The following is a 24,875-nucleotide window of genomic DNA, read 5'->3' on the forward strand; positions in this document are numbered from 1 at the left end:
TGGGTTTTTTGTTTGTTTGTTTGTTTGGTTTGGTTTTCAAGGCAGGGTTTCTCTGTAGTTCTGACTGTCCTGGAACCAGATCTGTAGAACAGACTGGTCTTGACTCAGCGGTCTACCTGGCTCTGCTTCCTGAATGCTGGGGTTAAAGGCATGTGCCACCACTGCCTGGCCATGAAATTGTAAGACTATTATTAAGTGGGGAATCACTGCATTTATTAAATTACTTGTTATTGCCGGAACCACCATTTCCCCTCTTAACAGTAAGCAAACCAGTCCAGATCTGGGTGGCTACCTCTCACTGACCCAGCGTTGACTGGCAAAACCCTTAGATGTGTGGAAGTTGAGACCCAAAGTGACCTGCACTCCTGCCTTAGATTAGTGCCTGTACATCTTTGGGTTCTTTAGAGTGGTCATCTGAGGTGCTCTGCAGGTAAGTTATGGAGACATAGACTCTGGCTAACAGCATTCTGGGTAGGGAGCCTGAAAGTGTAAGCTGAAGGAGAATCTGAATTAGCAGCTAAAAGGTGGATGTGGCACATACCTCAAAGATTCCAGGGCCACGGGACAAGGACTGTTAATGGAGGTGATGTGCTAGACTCTGAACAGAAGGCTGCTTCTTCCCGGGTCTTAGCTACAAAGTTGGGAAATGAACCCTATTGCTGGTCATTCTCTCTACCATCCTTGGATAGCCTGAAAGGTGGGATTTCTTTCTTTCCTTCCTTTTTTTTTTTTTTTTTTTTACTGGTACTGAAGAGTTTATTTGATAGCATAGGATATTCAGTTGAGGTTCCCTTTATTATATGATAGCCCTATATCTTTTTTTTTTTTTTTTTTTTTAGTTCAAGTTAGGGAACAAGCTTGTTTCACATGTAAGTCCCTTCTCCCTCTCCCTCCCCTCACCCCCTCCCCTCCCCCACCTCCAACCTACCCCCACCCCATCCACCCACCACTCCCCAGGCAGGGTAGGGCCCTCAGTGGGGGGCTCTGCAAAGTCCGAAAGGTGGGATTTCTTATAGGACAAGTTGAATACTGAATTTTAATTGAACACAAGCAAAGGGCAGCAGTTGGGAGCTTTGAAAAGAGATATGGTTATCACCACAGTTGTGGCAATGGGTTCACAGGTAAATGCATCCTTTTTTTTTTTTTAATTATACCTTAAATAAGCTCTTTAAAAATTAGCGTAAAGAGTTTGTTTGGCTGGCATGAAGAACATTGGCAAACTTACTAAGAACCGTCATCACCAACAGGAAGCAGCCCATAGACCTCATCAGTCAGAATCCTTGTTCTGTGGAAGACAGGGAACCCCCACACACACCCGACACCCCAAAGATGCAGGGCTCAGCAGCCATAGGGTCTGGTGGTGGCCAGGGCTGTCCTATCTCCACCTTTGAGTAGGAGTGTTCCTTGTGGATTGGAAAACCCCAGCTGGCTGCTTGGAGGAGGGGAGACAGCCTTGCTCACTGTGCTCATCAGGGAAGCACCCAGTACCTGATCTATACTTGCAGCTGGAGCTGCAAGTGGAGAAAACCAACAGTGTGTTAGATGATGCAGTCACTGGAAGAAGGAGCCTTTTCAGAAAGGCCTCTTGTTAGATGTTCATTAAGAAATAACACCAGTTACTATTTATAAATGAGCTTCCCTTGAGGGAGGAGGTGAAAATTTATTTGGTGTGTTCCTCCATAGTCACAGATTAAGTACCCTTTATCTGAAATGCTTATGATTAGGAGTGTTTCATTCAATTTTGAAGTTTTCAAATTTTGGGAATATTTGCCTTATACATAATGAGATTTTTTGTTTGTTTGTTTGGTTTCACCACCACCACCACCACCACCACCCAGGGTTTCTCTGTGCAACAGTCCCTGTTGTCCTGGACCTCACTTTGTAGAGTAGGCTGGCCTCAAATTCAACAGAGATCCATCTGCCTCTGCCTGCCAAGTGTTGGGATTAACCACCCAACTGAACCACCACTGCCCACCTGATGCAAGGTATTAATCAAGGATCTCTAGAGGACCAGAACCAATAGAATGAATAAAGATTTACTTTTTATATGCCATGCTAAGGTAGTGTGTGTCAACGCCAGCAGAGGTTGGCAGATCTCTGAGTTCAAGGCTAGCCTGGTCTACAGATAATTTCCAGGACAGACAGACAGACAGAGATGCAGAGAAACCCTGTCTCAGAAACAACAAAAAAAGAGCAGCTAGTGCTCTTAACCACCGAGCCATCTCTCCAGCCCCCCTCCCCAAGAGATCGTTGCATATGTATAATGAGATCCTGAGTCTAAATGCAGAGCTGATGAATTAATGTTTTACCTCTCCCTGATACACAGATGTAAGTGGTTAGCCTTTCACAGTGTTAGCGGCTTTGGCACATAGAACTTTTTTACCTGTGCTGTGCCAGCACTCAAGGTTTTGAAGCATTTTCAGATGGGTGATGCTCAGCATATAAGTGTCATACCCCACAGACTGGGCTCTATTACCCAGCAGGCACCAGTTAGCATGGTTAGAGATACAGAGATCATGCTGGGTCTTTTGGTGTTATATGGGGACTTTAGTGGAACTTACAATCCACTTACTTTGTTCAGCTAATCATGAGGGAAGAGACGTCCATGGACAGGTCTATTTTGCTTTCTGAGGTTGTGCGCCTCACACCCAAGTCAAAGTCTTGAGGTCAAGGTGTAGCAGTTTTAAGTCTGAGCCTGGCTGAAAATGCATATTTAGTCACTTTTGGATAGTGGTTGGCTGGGCTTAATTTCTTTGTAACCTTTTGGCTTGGAGAACTTTAGTCATGGTAATTACCCTTTGTGTGATATGTAAATTGATTACTGCAGTTCTTGCTATGGTGCAGTTTGATTATCTACCAAGCTTCCCTTTGCCTCTTATTTAAACTTATTTTTAGCACAGTCCTTGAAGCCTCTGTGTGAGACTGTCCGTCGTCATGGGTCCTGAACTTTGAAGGTCATTCTCATCAGACCCATCACAACCTTGCTTCAGGACCTCTCCTGTATTCCGGTTGTTTCGGAACCTTACTGGTGGTGTAAGAATAAGCAAGTTCAGTTCTCAGTTTGATTTGTTTGCAAGTTGTTAAGTACAAAGGAAGGAGGAACAAGAATGTGTGCTGGAGGTGATTGCTCAAGGCTGCCAGGGGGTTATTTACAGATTGCTGACGATCCTCGTTTAAAGGAATTCCCTGTGAGATTTATGAAGCCCTTCCAATTTATTGTCTTTCCAAGTAAGGTAAGCAAATAAATAAGTTATACTATTTTATTATAAACATAACCAGTATAAGATTAAAAAATAAGAGGAAACGGGCTTCCATTTTTCCACCCAGTGTGTTTCAGGAATTTGGAAAGCATCCTGGAAAGGCCTTTTGTTTTGTTTTTGGCCCAAGCACATTGTGCATTTAGAAGATAAAGTCTGACCCTTGATGTTGGAATGCACAGCTCCCCATCCGTGAAGAGAACCGGCTGCAACTAACTGGGGCAGGACAGGATGGCAAGGGCAGGATGGGGTGTTGGTCCTGAGAATAGCAGCTCACTAGAGTCACCCGGCCATACCAAGCTAAGGGGCTTGGTTTGGTACATACATTGTGAAAACTCATCTTTTACAAACCTCTTCCTGTTATCCTGATTTCTTTTCTGTGTAAGCCATTTTTCAGAATTGCTAGTGTTACCCTTATGTTTTGGTGAATTCGTGGTTTTGGTGACTAGTGTGAAGCCCCAGCTGGAAAGTGTTGATCTTTAAAAGAAGAATATGCAAACTGTAATCTTTAAAAGAAGAATATGCAAAACACACAAGTCTCTAATAGACAGTTCTCTTCCCAGTGGTGATTTCAGGCTAAGGGTTTGGCTTTCCCCTCTGCCTGCCCAGAGTCCATTTGAAGTCCCCTGGCTCTTTCCAGACCATGGGCTATGCCACTAGAAAAGCTTCTGGTTACCATTCTGAGAGGATGTATGCTCTGTCTTTGCTCCTACATGTCTCTGGGGGAGGGGGGGTTTAATAGTGTTCTAGATGACATCTTGTGGGTTCAAGTTCCTCAAGCCCTGGCATGTAGGGGTATGCAGTGAGGCCAAGCTAACACATTCCCTGCAGGAGTTTGTTTTGGAGCAGGTCAGTCCTAAGTGGGAGGCTTGGGAGGTGTTAAGGGCACAATGCCCACAAGAACAGGCTTGTGGGCTTCATTTCTTGTCCTTCTCTCCTGCATTAGAGAGCTGGATCTTTACTTATTTCTCCTGTTGAGTCATGGGGACGGGGGTAGCACACTGTGGCCCTTCCTTTGCAGGGCTCTGGGGTGGTGGCCTGAACAAGCCTGACCTAGCCCTGCTGGAAAGGCTCCCATCACCCTCTCAGAGGGCAGTGGGCAATCCAAACTCAGCAGTAGGAAATTGGGAGTCCTAGGGGAGGGAGGGTGTGTGTGTGTGTGTGTGTGTGTGTGTGTGTGTGTGTGTGTGTGTACACGGTAGGGGCTAGGCCACAGCCTCTTTAATCTATCTGCCTCATACTCAATACTCGCATCCTCTTCCCTTTGTGGACCTGAGAATCATCTGGGAGCTTCAAAGACTTGTAGCCCCACCCTCTCAACCTGTTAGTGGCCTAGAGAGAGACCTGCCTTGGCTAGTTTAAAGTTTCAGGTGATTCTAATGGACCTCCAGCACAACCTTAACATTGTTCCACCAGCAACTCTCAGTTTCACCTGGGGCTGGAAGGCACAATCACAGAGAAACTTAACTTCCCGCCTCCCAGGCTCAGCAGAATCTGAGCACAGGAGCTGAAGGCTGCTGTGAGAACCTCAGCTCTTCACACACTGCCTGAATGATCGTATGTATCTCTCTTGGGGTGGGCTACACAGTAGGGCAGGACCATGAAACTCCTCCACTTTACCCTGAAAAGGGATGCCCAGCTTCCCATCAACGGGGGGAAGATATATATATATATATATATCTTTGCCATTGTGTTACCCTACCCCCACCCCCCAACACGGAGATGCTTTATAGGATGAGGTTGCTGTGAGACAGTTGATGTCCCAGCGTCTTTGCCTATGTTTCTCAAAGTGAAGCAGCCATTTCTTAGGTCCTTGTGAAGTAGATCTGGGAGCAAGGACTGGTCCCTGGGAAGCCAAAAAAAGCAGCCGTTGCCTAGGAAACAACTTCAGTGCTCGACTCAGGTTGGGCACCTTGAACCTCCAATGCTCCGACCTAGGTGGAGGGGGATGAACCCCATAAAGCCAAGGGAAATGGACAGGAAAGGGCCACTTTCCCCAGGAAACTCATCCTTGGCCCAGGAGGTAATATTTTCTGGGGTAGGGAGTAAATGAGGGTAGGGAATAGCTGGAGAGTGGGTTGTCTGGTTCCTGACACTGAACCCCTGCAGACTGGGGTGCTGGGAAAATTGTACTAGCATATTAGGAAGCTGTTAAGCAGGTAGGTCTAGTAGCATGTGGCCCCTGCCTGAGGTTACCTGAATCAACTCTAGACTCAGTTAAAACCACACCCTTGTTGCCAATCTTGGGGGCTGGGGCGGGAGCAGGAAGCAGAGGGTCCTGCATCCCTTGCCAGGTGGTCCATGCTGACATTTTCACCCATTTCCTCCAGTTGGGTTGGGTCACAGGTGGGCTTGAGCTAACCTAAGTTTCTGTTGTGAAGTCCTGCACAGGACATTCTGAGCCTTAGCCTTCCTAACTATGAGCTGGAAAGGATCCGGCGTTACTGACAGGTAGTGGTAGTTAGTGTTAGGTTCCTTTAGAGTCACAACATTTAATCTAGTACTTGGGACAGTTGATTTTTGTTTGTCTTGGTTTCTCGAGACGGGTTTCTCTGTGTAACAGCCCCAATTGTCCTGGAACTCACTCTGTAGACCATGTTGGTCTTGAACTCACAGATCTGCCTGCCTCTGGATTTTTCTTCTTCCCACAACAGGTGGGAAATGTTCTGTGACCCAGGCCTTGGCTTTGTTGTGGCTTTCTAGTCTTACCTAGAAGTGTAGTTTTTAGTTTCTCATTTAATGTCATCACAACTTTGAACTTCTTCGTGCTTCTGAGGCTTTCTCTTTGGAACCAGACTTCTCACTCAGAATAAACTCTATAGTCTTGGGAACGTGGTGGTGTGTGCTTGCCATACAGGACAGTTTCTTGGGTATTGCTTTCCATATAGTGGCTCCATAGGAATGAGACAGCCTTGTCCCCAAGGCTCCCAGGTTGGGCAAGAGATGCTATACTACTACTACTTCTTTTTTTAAAAAAGATTTATTTACTATTTATACAGATCTCATTGCACATGGTTGTGAGCCACCATGTGGTTGCTGGGAATTGAACTCAGGACCTTCGGGAAAACAGCCAGTGCTCTTATCCACTGAGCCATCTCTCCTGCCCGAGATGCTATACTTCTGTTTTAGGGAAGTGGTTAGGCTTTAGGATTCTTTGTAAAACAAACAACTGGAGGAATTTGTTGGCTTTATTATTTATGAGGGTGAAAATGTCATTCCAGTAGATTGGGCTGATGGTCACATACTGATGGACAGGTGTTGTATAGCCATGTTCAGATGTGTTCTGATTAGTCTCCAAACCAAAGCCTCTGTTCTCAGGTGGAGGGGCTCAGCTTAAGGAATCCCCACCAACATCCCACTAGGCTGTAGAGCGTGTGGCCTGGGCTTCATTGTGTTTACCTGGCTTCTGTTTTTTGTTTTTTTGTTTTTTTTGTATCCAACCTGTTAATTGCATACTTGTAGTCAGTTTGTTCAACTCTGGGTTGAACTTGGGGTGCTTTCTCAGTGCAGTGATGGGCTTGACATGGATTGTAGCCATATACAGCAAGGTGAGTAGTCTGGATTTACTTTGGCCTGCCTGCACCCCCCCCCCAACTTTAAAAAATTTATCACATTCCAATCCCAGTTTCCCGTCCCTCCTCTCCTCCTACTCCCCCCATCTGCTCCTCAGAGAGGGTAAGACCTCCTTCCTCTAGGAAGTCTAGTAAGTCTGTCCTGTCGTCTTGTTGAGGCAGGACCAAGGCACCTCTCCACCCTCCACATCCCTGGTCTAGGCTTAGCAAAGTATCTCAACATACAGAATGGGCTCCACTAAGTCATTTTTGTGAATTAGTGTAAGATCTTGGAAGCACTGCCAGTGGCCTCATATATTGTCCCAGTCAGCACCACTGTCACCTCTATTAAGGGAGTCTTATTCAGGTTCCCCATTTGTCATACCGGATTCAGAGATCTCTTCTTACTAGCTTGGGTCAGCTGATTCTCTGTTTTCCCATCATGGTCTTGACTCCTTTGTGTATGTTATCACACCTTCTTCACTTCAGTTGTACTCCAGGAGCTCAGCCCATTGTGGATTTCTGCTTCCATCTGCTTTCGGAAGAGGGTTCTAGACCATGAGGGAGACACTTTGAAGGGAGTCATCCCTTACATGACTTTTTTTTTTTAGCTGGTGTTCTGATTTTCATTTTGCACCATACCATTAGAATTTTGAGTGTCTGTTTGATTTGTGTTTATTGAAACTAAATTCATGAGGATGTGAAAATAACTCTCAACAGTTTACCCAGTTGGATCCTTATTTTTGTACACCATCCGCTCTCACTAGAATATCATGGAATTTGTTGAAGTGTTACACAGATGAAAACTCATGTTTTAGTGACTTTTTTTAAATCAAGAGTTGAATATTCTCTACTGAAGTGCTTGGTGTGCCATTGTGGCGGAATCTGGATGTGTGAGGTCTTAAGCTTGGCATGGTTGTTTGGCGTTTGTGTGGCAAGAGGCAGCTGTGCAGAGCTTAACCCTGCTCCAGGCACTGATTCAGAGGCTAGCTGGAAACCCCCTCCCAGTTCTGCCAGTGGAGTGAGAGGCAAGTCTCCTAACCCTGGGGAGCCCCAGGTTTATCTGTGAAGTGGGGATTCCTGTGTTCCTACTCTTATTGATTGGAGGTCTTCAATTTGAATACTTGTATTTTACTGGTTGACAATATTTTAACATCTCTGGAATCAAATGGTCATAAATCCCATGCCATATCTTGACAGCAGTTTTTCCTTGTTTGTGGTTTACAAAGTAGCCAGGTGGTGGTGGCGCACGCCTTTAATCCCAGTACTTGGGAGGCAGAGACAGGTGGATCTCTGTGAGTTCCAGGCCAGCATGGTCTGTGAACATCTCAAGTGCCAGGCAAATTTGCTTCACTAGACTTCTTTTATTTTCTGTTTGGAGACAGGGTCTCAAATAAGATTGTAATCCTCCTGTCTTAGCCCCCACCTCTCCAGTAACCCTGCCATCTCTGGACCACTCTACATGGATGGCCATTTCCCTCTGCCTCCCAGGTCTTCTAGCTTCCTGCTTGGCTTGGCTTCTGTGCGTGGAAGAGCCTGAGACTAACACACATCTGTTTATAATCAAGTGGGTTAGATAGAGGGCCCAGGACTAGGAGGGCAATTTCTTTCCTAGGATTTCAGGGTGTCTCCCTCTTAAATGAGGAGCCTCCACCAGGTGAATTCAGAATCTTCCCTGATGAGAGAGAGATTGCTAGGATTCCATCTCGGGTCACAGCAGTTGAGTCTTTTGTCGAAGTGTGTGCTTTTATCAAAGTGTCCTGCCATCTGGCAATGAAAATGGAGTGGATGCCGCCTCGACCTTTTAGAGTATCCGCACTGTATTTTAACTGGGAAGTTACGTGTATTTTTCTCTACTTAATACTTTAAAAAGCCTCTTGGGTACTAAGAGAGGCTTGTAAGTACAGCTGCACGTGACCTACCTTGGAAAGGGAACTTCAGATTGAGAAGTCACTTTATTTAATGGCAGCCTTGTTAGAGTCACGTGCTGTTTAGCAGCATCTTTCCGAAGGGACCCGGCAGAAATAGTTACAGCTCTTCCAGAGCTGTTGGGCACTGCCCTGACAAGGCCTGGAAGGGGAGAGTCAGGTGCCCTGAGGGCTGGCTGTAAAGCCTCAAAGCCATGTGGAAGGCTGTTGCCACCCTCGTATTCTGGTCCTTTTCTTCGACGTGGCGGGGGGGGAGGATGTGTGCTTGTGTATGTGTACATGGGTGAAGCAGAGTGCATCTTCTCTACTGCTTTCCACTTGGAGTTTGCTGATTCATCTGGATAGCCAGTTAGTTCTTTTGGGAATCTCATCTCTGCCTCCCACTTCCCCAGCACTGGGATTCTAGGCAGGCCACTATACCCACTGAGCCATCTCCCTAGCCTTCAGTATTTAACCAGGCGCCCCTGAAAGTCATGGATCTGTTCATCATAGAGTGCTGCTGCTGGTCCTTGGTTGTTGCAGTGGTCTTCATTCCCAAGACAGCAAGCCCTGACCTGATGAGCTGCTGAGGTTTCTCTGGAATATCACCTTGGTAACTGTTTTTGACCTTTGGTTACTAGTGTCAATCTACATTGAGCACACAACTAAGCCACCTGTGGCTCTCTTGCCAGCACTGCACACCCCACCTCTGCTCTGCTCCAGCTTGGTCTTGGCCACATTACCGGGCTGCATTTCAGGGCTCAGCTTTGCTTAGAAATATTCAGCTTCAGCCGGGCATTGGTGGCGCACGCCTTTAATCCCAGCACTCGGGAGGCTGAGGCAGGTGGATCTCTGTGAGTTCAAGACCAGCCTGGTCTACAAGAGCTAGTTCCAGGACAGCCTCCAAAGCCACAGAGAAACCCTGCCTCAAACTCCCCCCCCCCAAAAAAAAAAGAAATATTCAGCTTCCTGTCATGTTCAGCAAGTATTAGTGGGCTGTAGTGGGGATTGGTTGGAAAACAGCAGCCACATGACCTGTGTTGGCCATCAGTGTGCCATCCATGAGTTCTGACAGGTACACTTGCATCTTGGACCCCATCAAGATATAGAACTTACCGCTCTATCCAGGAAGTTTCCTGGTGGCCTTGCCTAGACCATGTCCTCTACCACATTCGAGTTCACCACAGGCAATCACTGTTTTTTGCTTGTTTGTTTGTTAGTTGGTTGGCTGACTGGTTGGTAGGTTTAGCTTGGTTTTCCCAACAAGGTTTTGCTTGTTTCAGAATTTTCTGTATAATACTCTGTATGTATATTATATGCAATCTACACAAACACACAGCATGCTGTACATTGACATGGTATATACATTTTTGCCTGGAGCTTGTTTTCCTTTGATCAACACACATTTTCAAATTGTAAAACACACAGGGTGTGGTGATACATGTCTATAATTACAGTGGTTTGGAGGTTGTGGTAGTTATGATCACTGTGTACTCACAGGCTAAGCTATGGTATCAGGACCCTATGTCAAACAACAACAACAACAAAAACCCAAACAAAACCAAAAAGCAACCCACTTAACTGGAACTCTGGCTGTCTTCGTAGCTGGACTTAAGGAGCAAGTCCAAGACTCTGACTTTCCTTGGCCTTCCCTTAACAAGATGGGTTCAGGGGTTGCACCCTTTCTTCTGTTGGAAGAAGGGTGTGGAGTTCCTTTTGGAAGAGAGCTCACTCACTTTTCCTAATTTATTCTGTATGACTGACTCTTCCCTTCTCCTTTTTCCTACTGCCTCTTCCAATCAAAATGCCAGGCTTCCCAATGAAGCTTCCTAGAGGAAGCATGACAGTCTTGTTCCTAAGGTCTCTCTGGGACTTTTTCTGAGGCATGTTTTATAGGATTACCAGAGTGATCTTGAATGGATTCAATTTTACTTATAGCCTTCCTCTTTCCAGAAACCACTCTGAGGACTTCACATACTATGTGGGTGTGGCAGTACAAGCCTGTGATTCCCCACACTGAGGTTGGAGACACGTGATTGGCATTCTGATGTATATATTGGGCTTGATTTCCCCACCCCCCAAAGCATTGCCATCCAGGCACTTGATCTAGGATTGAATTCCCACAACCTGGGCTTGTGTCTGGGACCTGGAAAAGTCAGAAGCACAATATTGAGGGAAGGGGTGTGGTGAGGAGCCCCTTCTAAGGTCATTTGATTCCAAATTGGACTTGAGAACTAGTCCAGTTGATGGTTCCATTTTGTTCCAAAAAGCCAGGTGTCCCAGCTGCTGCTACCAGAGGCCCATTGCTACCTTAACAGAAGGCTATATAGAACGCATCACTGGCCTGGGGGAAGGTCAAGGTTCCGCATTCCAAGCAGAGTTTCCGTTGAAGGTGTGTCACCGTGGTGAGGTTCATCATATGAACATAGGCGCATGTGCTATGTGTGAATGTCTGATTCAGGGGTTGATATAGCAAGGTCAAGTATTGGAATACTGGTTCCCGGGAGAGGAGGTAGTGACTTCTGCATGGCCTCGGCAAGCACTGGAGCATTCCTAGGGAAGAAGCTTGTGGATTGGGCTGATGGGTCTGGCCCTGTGTTGCATCCCAGCTCCCTGTGCAGCTGTGGATATTCCAGACGCCAGTTTTCAGAATGTTATCGTGCCATAATCCTCTGCACCATGAGAGGGCCTTGCCACCCACGAAAGGAAGTTTGCCAGAATCCAAGAGAGCCTGAGCGAGCTCTTCCTCGCCTCTCTGGCATTTTTACAGATTTCTTCAAGCCCCAGTGACTGGGATCAGCTCTGGATGTTAAGTTTCATGACTGCCGTTTCAGAACTTGAGTAAGAATTTTGGTGGAAGTTGCTAATGTTGTTTCCTTCCCTCCTCCCTCCTCCCTTTGTCCTCTGCTCTCCTCCCCTTTTTGTTTTAGAATAGTTCTTACTATTGGTAGTCTGTGTATATGTAGCCTGATTCCTTCCCCTTCCCTCAAAGCATTGCCACACAGCCAGTGAGGTTCTTTGCTACCAGACAAAGCATATAGTCCATACTGACCGCCATCTCTTGATCCTCTTGCCTCAGTCTCTCTCCTGAGTGATAGGATTACAAGTCTGTGCCACTACTGCCAGCTAAATCCTGTTATCTTCAAGATGACTGCTTGGTTCTTGTGACTGGTTAGTTCCCATTCAGGATTCAGTGATTTACCTTCAGTGACTTCCCTGTCTCTACCTGAGCTCCATGAGGAAGTATGCTTATCTTAGCCCCTCCCCCTCTGTACTAGTCTACATGGTTGGCTCTTTTGAAGTTGTGCAGTCCTGTAAGCTCCACCCCAAGTGCTGCTTTTCCTTAAGAGGTGAAGGTATCTGCATCTGGGATTGAGGGGGTTGGGTGTGTTCCCTGTTTGCTTTTTCAGACACTGTGCCCAGATACCTCACATTGCCCATAGGCATTCAGATGACGGCTGAGTTGTTTGAATTCTTCCTGAAGCTTGGATACTAAGAGATGGTAGCAACTGAGGTGTGTTTTCCACCTGGTCTTTCATCATCATGATCTACTCCTCTTCCTTTCATTGTGGCTCAAGAGAATTCAGCTGTTGGTCCTTGCCTTGATATATGCTGTGCGCTTTTGTGACTGTGCTTGTCACCTGTGTTTAACTAACTTGAAGTTATCTGACCTATGTTTTTCTTCCCTTGAGCACTTACTGTGAGCCAGGTGCTAGGGAACCTGACTGCTTTTGCTGAAGCTGTAGTGGGAATGTTGCTGCTTATGGAAATGGTTCTTCCTGTCTCCGTGGTTAGAAAGATGGAACAGTGGACTCTTTAGAATTCCCCAAATGCTTGATGCCGACAAGAGGAAGAAGGCTGGAGCATAAGGCTTACTTGTCTCTAAGCATTTTAGAAAAAAAAAGATATAGCTGTGCTGAGTTTAAATATAGCATGGTGTTTGCTACCGGGATGGCAAATAAGCAATTGAATATGTAGGTCATTGACTTAGGAGAATGAGTTGGGAGTTTTCCTTGCATCTGATTAACACTGTCTTACAATTGGGCCATCAACGCTATGCCAAAGTGGGTTACACAGAGTTCAGCAAGCCATCTGGGTGGGGGAAGAACTAGACTCGGCAGAGGACACCTTTGCCCTCTTAAGGTATGAAGAGTGTGTGTTGGTGTCAAGCCCTGTGGTTTGCAGCCAACTGCTGTGGCATTCACCTGCTCTTTGCTGAACTGAAAGAGCTTGTCCTGGGGAGGGATGTCTCTGTCGGGCTTCTAAGCTTATCCAGCATAGAAGCCCATCCACCCGGAGAGAGGAGGAAAGGGCGCTACTTAAGTCGGGATAAATGCCAGCGGTGTATTTTAATACAGTCCTGATTCAGAGCACACTGTTTGGAATTGCATATTTAAAAGGAAACTGCCATCCCCTTTTGAAGGTATGTGACATTTAAAAGATCTGTAGCAGAAGATTGGTTTGACAGCTTCGAATTATATTTGAAAGAGTTTTTCTTGTTTAAAAAAAAAGAAAATGATTACTTCTATTTTAAATGTCATCACAAAGACATAAACATGTTTAATCAAATTATATATTTAATTTATGTAGAATGTAATTTTTATTCATGTGGAAGATTCATGGGTTTCTGGTTTTTTTTCCTTCCCCAGCAGCTTTGGAGCCAAGTGTTGCTGGTGGTTCGAAAGTGGCTCACTTATTCAAGAAAACAGCCATTTAAGGTCTCATAAAAATCTAGGGGGAATAGGAGTATTAGTATTGAAATCCTTTTTTGGTCCACACACTGTACGTCACCAGGCATTTTGGGGAAAGAGGTATTTTCATGATTGTTGCCTGGTGATAGTAAGGATAAACTCTAGGGAAGAATTGAGGAAAGTGCAAGCCTGAAGACAATGCAGGCGGAAATAGCAAGGACACTCCTGTAATTTTCTTCTTTTGGATTCTTTGAATCAGCAGGGAAGTTACTGTGAGTTGCTAGCTGCAGAGCCAGCTCTCCACTCCTTAAAAGGGAGGCGACAAGGATGTGGGAGGACAGAAAAGTGCTACGAAAAGACCTTTTGCCTGGTATAAAAGGCTAACACAGAGGCTGAGGCCACCAACTGGGTCCCCAAGCTGCTTGAGGAACAGAGGCATAATAAGCATGGATCTGCCCTGGGCCAGGCGTCTCCACTGACCCTGGCGATCTGTTGGAACACTCCAGTTCCAGAACTTTCTTTGAGTGAGCTGGGCATTGGAAGCCAGCCAGCTGGGCGTACGCATTGTGGCTGGGACAGTTGTAGCCCATTCCAGTCTGTCTGTAGTTTCAATTCAGCCAGGCTGGGTCAGGGACTTCTGATCCCATGGGGCCCCACTCACCCAGCTTCCCCAGGGGGTTATTTTCTCTCATCCTAGGCCCCATGTCAGCAGTCTTCTGTCAGGTGTGGCTTTTGGTGACTGGCAAGTAACAGCTGGAAGAAAAAAAGCCAGCCTGGCTTTCTGGAAAGTGCCAGCTCCAGTGGAAGAAGGTCAGGGTTCAGGGAGCTGTGTGTTCTTACAGGCCAGTTGCCAGAAGCCGGTGACCCCAGTCCGGTGCCTGTGTTTGTCAACAGGAACCACCCTGATTTCTCCCATGTCTGCCTCTCATCTCAAAGAGTAGTGGGATTACAATTCTTGCTAACTCCCTGGCTTTATCTGGGAATCTAAACTTAGGGCTTCACATGCATGACAGGAGGTTTTTTTTTGTTTTTTAAACACACCGAACCATCTCTCCAGCCCTGGTATCTTGTTAGATTCACATATAGGTATAGCGGAAGTAATACAGTGAAGGACTCTGTTTCTTTCGTAATATATTGTGTTGTCTTCCCAAGTTATGGTCCAGGTGGCTAGAAAACAAGACAGAGGCAGCCAGGAAAGCATCCCATCGCTGTTCCCCAGCTCCAGCTCTGTCCCTCCTGACCCGGCAAAACTTGCAGCATTTTCTTGGTGTCAGAAAACACATGCTCTTTTCAGAACACAGGGAAGTAGGGAGGAAAATTAAAATGAATAGTGAATAACTGTTCCATTATATATTTTAGAAAATCATGTTTAATCGTACCATGGAGAAATAACACTTTAGTTTTTTTCTGTCTCATGCATATATGCATACATTAAAAGATGAAATTGACTAGAGAATTTAAATAGAAAAACTGAATGTTTTGTATTTCATTTTCCATTTGACCGGTAGGTATTCCTATATATTTATTTTGGATTGCTTGAAATCTGTGTCATAATATATGGTATAAGTGACACACGACACACTATCTCCTGTGTTAACCTAACCTCCATGCAGTGACATTTTACTTTTCTGTAAGTATTGACTACTTGTCCCATTGTTCCTCAGTAACAGATTAGGGATAGCATGTCAAGGTTTCAGAGATGGTTCCAGGGACTAGGTGACCAGTACTCCCCCAACTGCCATGTGAGGACTCTTTCCTGCAGACTCTTAAAAGCTATGAGCACCCACTTTCCCATCATGCCTTCCAAACCTTAAAGCTGAAGCTTATGATGGTGTCCAAGCTCTATCTTGTTATAACATCAGCCTGTGCCCCTTGTCCTTTGCTCAGTCGAGTGTTGGTGGGTACCTAGTATCGAGGTTCTTGGATAGCATCCCATTATCTCTGGTGGACAGGAAGCCTAGTTGGTTCAGTCACTGCCAGTTTAGCCTAGGTTCTTGTATCTGTTTTTTCCATCAGTTTCCCAAATCTCTCAAAGAGGATCTTGCTACTCATTGGTCACTTTGGCCCAGATAACTATTTGGAATGTTAGGCCAGAGGAGAGCTACCATTCAGTGGTGTTTGGGTAGAGATTGAAAGGTGCCCTGGTGAGTTTTTGCTGAAGACTTTGGTGTGGGTCAGGCTTCTTTGAGCCAAGCTGGTTTCCAGGGAATCCTGTTCCTGGTGAAGACGGTTGTACAGTCTCTTGTCCACCTACTCCCTGTAGATGCTGCCTCCCACCCCATCCCTGGGTGCTTGTACTCACATTGCTCACCGAAGCTACCTTCTCTTTCCTGGCAAGCTTGGCAGTTTTGCCTGTGGAAACTTATTTGAGGTCACAACATGACATCTCTGTGTGGGTTTTCATTTGGTGACGTCAAGGCTCATGGATCTAACTTTCATTCCTCTTAAAACTTGGCCATCACCAGCCCTGAGTAGCAGATCCCAATAATCAAAGGATAGTTCTTGTTTCCAGTGACCCCCAAGACTCTACCTGCTATCCCTGTACCTTCCATGAGCCAATGAGATTGAGGTGCACCTGCCACCCAGTGTGCCATCAAGGCTCCCAGGGTAGTGCTTCCTGTCACCTAGTCCGTGGAGACACAGCCAAGGCTTGGGCATTTCCCTCTCCTTACTCGTGCTGTTCCAAGGCTTGCCTTACAGCTTTCACTAGTTGAAAGCAGTTCTCAAGTCATGGCTATTTCCATTCTTTTTTCTTTTGGTTTTTCAAGACCAGGTTTCTCTGTGTAGCCCTAGCTGTCCTGTAGACCAAACTGGCCTTGAACTCAGAGGTCCACCTGCCTCTGCCTCCTGAGTGCTGAGATTAAAGGTGTGTGCCACAACAGCCCAGCTAGCTTTTCACATTCTTAATAACCTGTCTCCTATTCCTCAATTTGCTTATACTTCACAAAGCCTGGAATTGTAAAGTACTGCCCAAAGGGCGTTGTCTTTCTTGAAATTGACACTCTTGGACTTCTCAGGTAGGATAGGGTGTTGGACCTGAAATGCAGTGATACCCAAGTGGCTATGATGGACAGCAGAAGAATTAGTTTTCAGAATCTTTTCATTTTTGATGAAGGGAGATTGTTTCCAAGTTAATTAATGTGGTTTATTTATTACAAAGTCAGTAGTTGATGGGATTGAGAACTTGCCTTCTCGAAAGCGATGGCACACGTTGGCACATGTTTCCCATGTCCGATGTGGGCTGCTTTATTCTGCCCTGCAGGGGACATTGTTGTGTACGTGTTTTTTCCCCATGGAACAACCAAAACGCATTGCTTCATACCAATGAGCCAGGCCTTCCTGGAGTAGGCTTGTGCTTAGTGGGCCAGCTATATGATAATCAAGGGTGTGATGCAGGAGCCGTGACATCCCCAGGGCCTGGATCACCATGGGACCCAGAAAGGAGGGCTCCATAGAAAAGGCTGCACCCCCCAGCTGCTGTCCCTTGTACCACATTTATTTTTGGTTGTGCTGTCAGACCCTCAGCAGCCCCACGGTGCTCACCGTACAGCATATGTCTATAATTCAGTGTGCAGCATCACACACTGCCCCCAGGTGAAAGAAGAGGTAGGTGAGGGTTAGTTAGGCTGCCTCGCCCAGGTGACAGGCCTTGCTGAGAGTAGATGGCAAGAAAGGTGGAGGACAGGCTGCCAGGCAAGCCTGTACTGAGGCTGCTTGGGATCCTGTGGTCCCTGAGTTAGGAACGGTGGTGATCTTAATCAGCTAAGTCATTTCTGTGTCTGGCTGTATACTCCTGGAAGTTCTTAGAGAAACCTGCCAAGAAAATTTCCCCTGGTGCATCCTCAGGGCACCACTGCACACTGCACTGTCAGCAAGAATCTGCCAAGACAAGTCTCTGAATCGTTAGGTGTTCTGTAGCTCCACTCTCTATAGGTACCTCCTCCAACCTTCAAGTAACAGTGGTTCTTGCTTTAAAGATTGTGACAGTCTTCCAAGCCCTTCAGCATTTAATCCATAAATAAGCCATCACCCTTTGCTTAGGCTACACGCTTCAGGCTCTTCCGGATCCCCAGCTTGAAATTCCAGGAAGTCTTGCCTCTGTAAAGCTGTCTTCAAGGCCTCCCTTACTCACTTTACTATGGACTATTGACTAAAGCCTCTGCTCACTACCCACTAAGAATAGGCAAGCATTGAGTTTCTGTGTTCAAATCTAGTGCACTTTACCCTCTCAATTTCTTTCTCTCCTTAATTTATTTCTAAAGGGGTCAGTTTTGTCAGTCAAGTGGGTATGTAATTTCCTGACCCTTTGGAAGTTGGTGGGTTTTTTTTCCCCCCCCACTTTTTTTCAGACAGAGAGATACAGAGAACCACATGGCTCAGTATCCTGAGTGCTGGGATAAGAGGTGTGTGCCACTTCACCTAGAAATATATTCGCAAGAGAGAGACAAACATTTGAAAAAGAATCCTATGGCACTTTAAGACAAGCCATACTACACGGAGTTCAGCTGCATTGATAATTATACTTGATTCTTTCCTATGTTCAGAAACAAGAATATTGAACACTGAACAAAGTCAGAAGGGAAGGAGTTACAGAAAGTACCCATAAGATGGTTTTTTAAAAAGTGTAGGAGTTTGTCAGGCTGAGTGCTGCCGCCTCAGAAAACTGGTTCTTTGGCTGTGGTGGAGCCTTCTGTCATTAGAGGCTCCTGACCACTCAAAGGCTGCACATGTCCTTCTGTTCCTGACCCTTGAGCCTGGAATGTCTGCATTATACTACCTTCTTTAAACTGGGGCCTTTGGGTTATAAGGGGTGTGTGTGTGTGTGTGTGTGTGTGTGTGTGTGTGTGTTGTGTGTGTGTGTGTGTGTGTGTGTGTGTTGGGTGGGAGGTTGTGCAATGGGCAGTGAACTGCCTGTTAGGAAACTAGGCCATTCTAAGGTCTGCCTGTCTGGGACTGGGCATCATGGTACACTCTGGAGGCAGAGGCAGTTAGATCTCTGTGATTTAAAGGCCATCTAGGGCCATTTAGTGAGACCCCTTCAGCTCTTTTTCTGCCCCCTAAAATTGTATGGCTTGTTGGGAAACTAGCGATTTCATGGCATTTGTTGGCATGTGGATTTTGGTTGGTTGGTTGGTTGTGGTGATGATGAGGATATATGTTAACCAAATGTTGGAATCCAGGTTAACTGGTGAGATTGGGAGGGGGCATATTGGTGGCAACAGTTCATGAATGTCCCCTTTCCTAGTGGGTTGCCTTCATATGTGTGGGCTCTATAGTTGCATATCAGCTCCCACTGGTGGAATTCCATCCGTCTTCATGGAAAAGCCGTAGAGAAAGACACCTGGTCATACGTGCGGGCCAGATGTTGGTTTTCTGTCTCAGCCACAGGACTGGCTTCACTGCCCACCCCTGCCTGCTGCTGCTCTGCTGGTATGAGAAGCAGGTCAGGTGACTGGGATAGTACCATATATTTCTTCCTACCTGGGTTTAAATGAATGTGAGTGCTGTTTAATGCAATACCTAGCCTCATATTGCATTTGCCAAGAAAGTGCGATTTTTATTGAACGTTAGGATTGAATTCTTAACTGGGTAATCAATTTCAGTAGTGAGTTAAAATGCCTTCTATTAATGGACAGCTGCAGCCGTTCCTCAGACCTCCAGTAGATTAGCAGTTGTCAGCATTTATGCTAATAGCACTTATAAACCAGGAGCTTATGAAAATGCACTTTATAATTCTATATTTCTTAGAACACTTGCTAATACTTTTTGCTTGAAGGTATTGATTGTTTGGCCCCTTGGTGTGCTATGTGGCCCTGTAAAGGAAGCCAAGTGACATTTTCATGCCGATGACACAGTCACCTTTCTGGTTTTGCACTCTTGGCTTCATGTCAGAGTGGATGGAAAGGGACCATTTGTTCTGGTGCTCCACTGTTTAATTTGATCTGCCGTGCAGCTACAGCAAGATAAGTAGTATTTTTAATGAAACCATTTAATAACCTGGTAGCTTCGAGTTGAAGGCATTGGAAAAATGCAATTAAAGGATGGCTGGTTTGTAAACAGAATTGGTACTTCATCCTCACTGACTCGATTCTTTGTGTTTTCAGGGTTCCATCACCATAAATGGTTGTGAACCGATGAAGCTGCACCCACTTAAAAAGACAAGATAACCCATCGAGTGAGCTGTAGAATTTGTGGACGTGTTTATATCGGTGAGTTACTATAAAATATCTCCAGGTAAAAGTTGAGTTTTCTAAAATCCCTTTGGAAGGTATTTTCAATTAGCAGATGACTATGGATCTGCTGGCAGCCTCTGGATGCTTCCCGGGGATGTCTCATGGCAGGATCATATTGATTGTCTTTCAATTAATTGCATCTGGTATTTCCATTTATCAAAGCAAAATACATGTAATTAACTCTGAAGCAATACAGTCCAGTGGCAAGAGATTCCTGCTCCTGCTGCTGGAGATAGAAGTCAGCAGAAATTATCCTACAAGGAAACTGCAGTCAGGATGGAAACAGTAGTAGGACTTCTCGATGTATTAATTAAAAAGAATAAAAATGAATTAGGGAGATGGTTTCTTGCCATTCAGTTACTTTGTAAGATGGTAGATGGATGTCCTTAAAAAGGACGTGGCTGGCTGCCTATGGCCATGGTGCTTATGCCTTTTTTTTTTTCTTTTTGGGAGTTCCAGCATCTTGTGATGTAACTTTTTTTTTTTTAAAGATTTTATTTATTATGTATTCAACATTCTACTTCCATGTATATCTGCACACCAGAAAAGGGCACCAGATCTCATTACAGATGGTTGTGAGCCACCATGTGGTTGCTGGGAATTGAACTCAGGACCTCTGGAAGAGCAGTCAGTGCTCTTAACTTCTGAGCCATCTCTCCAGACCTGATTATTATTATTATTATTTTTTTGGGAAAAACAAAAAACAAAAAAACCCTGAGGGAGGCGACAGGGACTGTGGGTGGAGGTTGAAGAGGCATGTGTCAGGAGAGAATATTGATTGGGCATGACTGTGTCTTGCACTAGCACCAAGCTTGGTTCAGAATGCTTTTTTTGCCGTCGTGCACAAAATGCAGGTCTTGCTCAGAATATTTTAAGTAGTGAGACAAGCCTGTGGGACACTATGTTAATTTGTGATCTATATGGGAAGGCTCAGCCTACTGGTAGGTGGTGCCACCTCAGGGTTGGGGTTCTTGAATAAGAAAGAATAAGAAAGCAGGCCAAGTAAATCACGAAGAGCAAGCCAGTAAGCAGCATCCCTCCATCGCCTCTTGCATCAGCTCCTGTCTCCAGGTTCCTGTCCTGCTTGAGTTCCTATCATGTGGAAGTGTGAGCCGAATAAACTCTTTCCTCCCCAGGTTGCTTTGGTCATGGTGTTTCATCACCGTAATAGAAACCCTAACTAAGGCAGCCTCTTTGAATTTTTTTTTTTTTTCTTGATTTTTGCCTTTCAAGGCCACGTTTCACTATTCCCCTGGGGCAGTGGTTCTCAACCTTCCTAATGCTGTGACCCTTTAATGATACCTCATATGTTGTAGTGACCCTCCCACCCACCGTGAAATTATTTTGTTGCTACTTCATAATTGTAATTTTGCTACCGTGGAGAATTGTATTGTAAATATCTGATAATGTGACTCACAGAGGGGTCATGACCCAGCCTTACCTGGGTCTGGGAGCCCCTGGGCTGGGGAGCAGTTCCTCAGGGGGATACTTACTGTGTTTTATGGATATTCATCTTAAGGTTGGGAAAAGAAGCACTTTGGTAAATGTCTCTAAAAGAATGGAAGTCACATTAGAGCCCTTAGCTGTTCTCACATAAAACAATGGCAGAATCCTGGTGGCTGGGGTTTTATGAGAAGTGCATCTGGACCTGGCTGTCTATGCACACTGCTTTTCTTTTCTTTTCCTTTAAGATTTCATGTTTATGGGTGTTTGCCTGGTGGCCTCACAGGCCAGGGGAGGGCATCTGATCCCCTGGAGCTAGAGTAGTTGTGATTTGCCCCATGGGTGCTGGGAGCCAAACCCTGGTCCTCTGCAAGAGCAGAAAGGGTTCACAACCACTGAGCCGCCTCTCCAAACCCACACTGTATTTTGTCAGATGATGATATAGATTTGGATCCCTGGAGAGGCCATCAAAGAACAGACAGACTTGCCTTATTATAAACAAATGCTCCAAACTTGGGATCTGATGGTATGGGTTGAGGTTTCAGTGTGTTTTCAGGATCCTGACCATCGACCTCCTGGGTGCTAGTTCTAGCTCCAGTATATATGTCTCCGTGTCTATTGAAGGACATTGGTCTTGCTGTGGTTAAAGCACATGTGTCGGGCTATAGTGGTGAGAAACCAAAAGCCAAAAAGAAAATGTACAAGTGTGTAAGCTAGGAGTTAGGGGTAAGGCCGGGCCTGCTGGTGGGAAGGCATGGAGCTAGCTGTGTGGAGAGGGTCTGCAGCTGGAGGCTTTGGCTCTTATTGGAACTTGATTTCTCCAGCAGAAGAAATGTTAGTGGACCTTCCTCTTGAGAATTTCTGGATCCAAGTGTAATTTCCTGAGTGGGACTAGCCTCTGGGGTTCCCCCTGTTTTCTAAAGTTCAAGGCTCCCCTCTCCTCCCCATCCCTGCCCCAGCCTGTTGTTGGCTTGTTGGCTTGAAAAGGAAACAAATGAAATAGTCTCAGTTTTCACTCTGTCACTCATGGGACCAAATTCTGTTTTCCAGGGTTCTCTGCCACCTTGGGATTCCTGCTGCAGGGCCCTTCTTTGGAAAATGTCTCCTAGTAGGCTTTCTTTCTCTCTCTCTCTCTCTCTCTCTCTTTTTTCCCCAACTTTTTTTATTTGAATTAGAAACAGGATTGTTTTACATGACAATCCCATTTCCCTTCTTCCACCCGTCCTCCCCTACCCCACCAACTAAAACCTTAACTGTCATATCTTTTCTGCTCTCCCTGGATCTGATGGTGCCATCAGAATCTTTTGTTTCCTTTGGGATAGGGCCTAGGCCCACCCTCCTGTGTCTTGGCTCAGGGAGTGTTCCTCTATATGGACTGGGCTCCCAAAGTCCACACCTATGCTAGGGATAAATACTGGGCTTCTACAGGAGGTCCCATAGATTTCTGAGGTTTCCTTACAGAAACCCATGTTCCTTGGGTTCCTATCAGACTGGGGAGCAAGAGTTGCCCGATATTCAGGTCAGCTGTTTCTGTGTTTCACCAGTGTGGTCTGGACCTCTGTGTTCTTCACTGGTCCTTCTCTGCATCTGGGTTCCAGTTCAGATCGGTGATTAGTTATGGGTGTCTGTTTCTACTTCCACCAGCTGCTGGATGAAAGCATATAAGTCAGTCATCAATCTCATAATCAGGGGCCAGCAGGCTTTCTTTAGAGTTGTCTGTGAGCCCATTGTTATCTGTCCTCTTAGGGGTATACACAACTGGTATAGTCACCTCTTTTCCCTAATGACCAGGACTGAGAGGGACCTTTTGGTGTGCCAATCTGTTCATCTGCATGTGGAACATCCTAGCAGAATTGGGCACATATATCACCTAATCTATAAACCTGTGAAGAACTCAACACTTTGATCCACTTGCCCGCCAGCAATGGAGCCTTTCTGCAGACCTGGTGTTGAGGGTGGTAGTGGTGGTGTCATCCCAAACCCAGGTTTCCTTTGTCCTTCCTGTGAGGTCTTTCAGAAACACTACGGTGGTTTGGTCAGCTTCACCAGTGGTAAGAGAATCCATTTGTAGTTGGTGAGTCCCTTCTGGGATCTTTGATCTTTCTGAAAGTAGGTCATGCCTAATCTTGAGAGGTTAGCACGTGGTTCAGAGGGCATGGAGGCTGGCCTCTAGATGCTTCCTGTGAGATGGCTGTGGGCTGACTCAGGTCCTGTCTCCCTCTATAGCTAGCTTGCATGGAGCAAGACAAGCAAGATGACCAGCCACACAAGTTCATGATCCACCCGAGGTCTCCCACAGCAGGTTTAGGAACCACAGACAACATTCTGTGGGAATACTAGATACAAACATCAGTGACTCCTCCCGGCTCTTCTGCCTGAGGCGTGGAGCTTGGATTCTGTAGAGTAGAAAGGAGAGGGGTATGAGGAGAAGCTCTGACTTGTTGGGAGAAATAAATGAGAGGTGTATGTTAATGTGTAAAAGTGAAGAGGCAGGTGGATGGGCTTTCATTAAAATTTTAGCTGGATTTCAAATTAAGGCTTCCACGTGTGGTTAGTAGTGCAGAGCGGGATTATTCCTTGTGGGCAGTTTATCATTTGAGCATTACTGTTGCTGGCTTTACAAATGCACGAGACCACTAATACCTACTTTAAAAGTTCTATTTTATTTTTAATTTTGAATAGATGTGTGTTTCAAGTATGGGTTTGTACATGTGTGTTGTGCCAATGGAAGCCAGAAGAGAGTGGGATTCCCTGAAGATGGAGTTACAGACATTTGTGAGCTACCTGACATGAGTGCTGGGAGCCAAGTGTGCTCTTAACTGCTGAGCCATCTTTCCAGCTTCCCCCCCCAAAAAAAAAAAAAAAACATGGCCTCAGGTCAAGTTACTTTAAGTTGATTTTTTTATGGCAGGACCTCCTCCATGATATGCATAGACATGCCCAGCTTAGAGAACAGAAGGACTTAAATTTGAACTTGCAATGGTTCAAAACTATAAATGCTAATGAAACCTAACAGTGGCTCTACCTTCAGATAGCCTAAGAGATGGTAGTGATGAGGGAACATACAGAGTTTTTTGTTTTGTATTTTAAACCAGTTTCAGGTCCCTGCTTTTTCTTTGCTTAAAGAGCAGAGTCAGTCGGGCATTGGTGGCGCACGTCTTTAATCCTAGCACTCGGGAGGCAGAGGCAGGCGGATCTCTGAGTTCGAGGCCAGCCTGGTCTCCAGAGCAAGTGCCAGGATAGGCTCCAAAGCTACACAGAGAAACCCTGTCTTGGGGGGGGGGGAAGCAGAGTCAGTTGCATTTTCCAAAGCAGTGCTCCAAGAGCCACCAGGAATCCCATGCCCTCCTAGAACTGGGCTCTAGCCTAATGTTTTATCCAGGCCCAGAAGAAGGATGCTACTGGCCCATGGCTCTGTCCTTCCCCTTGGTATCCATCTAACCCCAGTCTAGCACACTCACTTTCTTTATTGATTGACTTGTTTATTTTTGGCAAACTTCAAGGCTCCTACCTGGCCTCAAGCTGCTTACAAATAAAGTCTTCCTGCTAACTGAATGCATTTTGCAATTCACTCTTTCCACGTGGCAATTAAGATAATTCTCCTAGACTTAGACCAGCTAAGGATAAATAGCTGGCTTTAAAAAGAAAATGCTGTGTAATTTGCCATTTCAGGGTGCAGTAGTCTATGAGAATGTCTTCTGTGAGTGACCATTTGTGAAAAGGGAGGGAAATGGGACATACCTCTGAACTTTTTTCTGAGAAGTAGCCTTAATTGTGACATTTATATGTATGT

General features: G+C 45.7%; 1 protein-coding gene across 4 annotated transcripts in view; it reads left to right on the forward strand.

The window, feature by feature from the left end:
* The window catches only part of Ctbp2 (C-terminal binding protein 2), a 130,793-nt gene that overhangs the window by 20,130 nt on the left and 85,788 nt on the right, over positions 1–24,875 (forward strand). For all 4 annotated transcript variants that reach the window (XM_027409136.2, XM_027409137.2, XM_035442153.1 and 1 more), the window contains one exon: positions 19,511–19,615. The gene's annotated coding sequence lies outside the window, so the exon portion shown is untranslated. The remainder of the gene's footprint in view (positions 1–19,510; positions 19,616–24,875) is intronic.

This window comes from Cricetulus griseus, chromosome 3, assembly GCF_003668045.3.
Source record: "Cricetulus griseus strain 17A/GY chromosome 3, alternate assembly CriGri-PICRH-1.0, whole genome shotgun sequence".
Lineage (NCBI taxonomy): Eukaryota > Metazoa > Chordata > Mammalia > Rodentia > Cricetidae > Cricetulus > Cricetulus griseus.